The following is a 2,517-nucleotide window of genomic DNA, read 5'->3' on the forward strand; positions in this document are numbered from 1 at the left end:
TTAAGAGGGTATTAGCGGATTTCGATTCTCATGAGCTGAGGTGATGGCTTTAGCAGCTATCAGTAAGCGAAATCTTAATCTTCATACGTTCCCTGTATAGTGCCCACTGCTCAATAAATTGATAGCACGGATCTTTCTTAGGGTCCCAAAACCGAACGTTTGAATTCTCACTGACATACTAATTGAATATTGGACCAAATGTCATATGTTCGCCATTTTCGGAGTCATTTCAAGAATTTCTTGTTTCTAAAAATTTTTACTGTAATCATTTGGAGATGCAATTCCAAGTTTAGTAGACTACACTGCAAAAAAAAATATGAAGACACTTAGTTAATTATTCATTTTGTTTAAATTTATTTGTAAAATAGTGCAATCAATAAATTGTTATGCTGACGAGCGAAGTCTCATTCTTCCCAGGTCTGCCATTTTGGCTGTTATTTTTGGGAAATGTTTCAACATGAATTTGTATGATCTTAAACATTTAGTAAAGTATATTTGTGCCAATCAACGCTGATCGACTGCAATAACAACTAATTAACTACTTATGCATTACTTTTGTTACAATTTATTGAATTCTCTTATCATTTCTATTCACATAAGTACATACATACATTTTATATTTTTATGTGACATTTTGGTAAATAAATTTGACACTTGCTATGTATGCACCCCTTTGTTATTTATTTACAATACAATACAATACATACATACATACATATGTATTAAACAATCATTCTAAAATTAATTATAAGCAATCGTAAAAAGGAACTAAACCCAGAAGTGAATCTTTGACAACTCAATGGAAATATTTTTTTTACTAACCCCAAAGTAAAAATTTCTTCCTTTAGCGTCAGCGGATATGTACTCCTTTAATGTGGCGGATGTGGTTATGTAAGTGTGAGTGTCAGTGTGTGTGTGCGTAAAGCTGTGTAGTCTTTTTTTTTGTCAGTGCACCCAGTTGGAAAACGACACTTGGCGTCACGCAAAACATAGAAAACTATCGCTTCTCGATCGCTGACACTCGATGACTTTTTCGAATCGGAGATAAATTAGTCTAGTCTCTACATCAGGCATGGGGCCAACTCCAGAATGAATGATAGAATTCAAGATTGTGTAGTGGCGGATGATGACGTCACAACAACAAAGAATGAGGGAGACGAAGGAGAGTAAAAATAACGTCCAAAGGCTATTTGTAAACAAATCCTAGTCTTGTTCACCTGCTTACTTTCTGAACAGAAAGTAGCGAATAGGAGATACATTCGTACATTGAATATTATGACCAGAAAGAGTAGATTAAAAAAGATTAAAACAAAAAAAGCTAGGCGAAATTAGTAAGGCGAACTCTCAGAAAGTTATTTCTGCATTTTTTTATTGTAAAAAAAATTTAAAAACAAAAACTAGTGATAATTACTGGTAGCTATCTGCACGAGAACAAACTTAGCGTGGATATTTCTTAGATGGCATCGCACAAACAGCTGATCCCGTCAAACTCGCAAAGAACAAAGTAGCGGTACTGCTTAATGCGCCATTTTTGGCTTCTCTCTACATCGGGTTAGATTCGGTTAGGTTCCGGATACGGTAATTAGAGAGTAAGCGAAAAATTTGCTCTCAGAAATGGTGAAATTTCCAGAAGTACGGAAATGCAAAAAGCCACATTTCGTGCCCAGAAACAGCTGATTCACATTCTTCTCTTTGGGTCTATGCCTTCCTCTTGTACTCATAATTTTTTTTTTTTGAGACCGGTGGCTTTTGAAGTCTTATTTTTAACAAAGCTAGTCTTCTATGTAAAACGACATCATGAGCTATTTTCCAACTGGGTGGGCAGGGTTTCATGTGTACGTACGTGTCCTCATGGTTTAGTGGCCTGTATATGTGAGTATGGGTGCTGGCATGAATTTCAGTAAAAAAGTATTTCAAATTGTTCATTTATTGATTGTTTTTTTTTCATCTGCTTTTTATGGCGTGATATTTTTGGAACATTTTTGTCAAATTTTCTATTTTAGTTAAAACACGCATAATTTTAACGCTTTCGCCACGTTGTAAATTAGATTAAAAACTGTGTCTATGTTTTTTTTTTCTTGTTCTAGAAACATACATAGTACATATTTAGTTAGCTACATAGTACATAAATACATACATACATAAAGTTTGTTAAAGTTGTTCTCGCTAGTTTTCAACGCTTCAGTGCTCGTAGTAGTCCTTTGAAGTATTCCGCTGGCTAAATTTCACTTTGCTTCATTTCACCCCTTTCCTGGTTTCGGTCAAGACGTTGCTAATACTTTCAATATTTTGGCTGTGTTTCCGTTTTCTTATTTAAGACTAGTTGCTTTTAGTTAAACTAAGAAATTCTCTAATTTCTGTTCTTGTTTTTTTTTTTTTTTTTAATTATTATTTGCTTCGCTTCATCACTGCGTTCACCTCTCGTTTTTTGAATTATTTTAATTTGTTTCTTGTTGTGTTTTTTGTTATCTTTTTTTTACATTTAATACAAACCCGTTAAAGTCTTTGCTTAATTCA

This window comes from Rhagoletis pomonella, unplaced genomic scaffold (assembly GCF_013731165.1).
Source record: "Rhagoletis pomonella isolate Grant_MI unplaced genomic scaffold, Rhpom_1.0 Rhpom_scaffold_00001, whole genome shotgun sequence".
NCBI lineage: Eukaryota > Metazoa > Arthropoda > Insecta > Diptera > Tephritidae > Rhagoletis > Rhagoletis pomonella.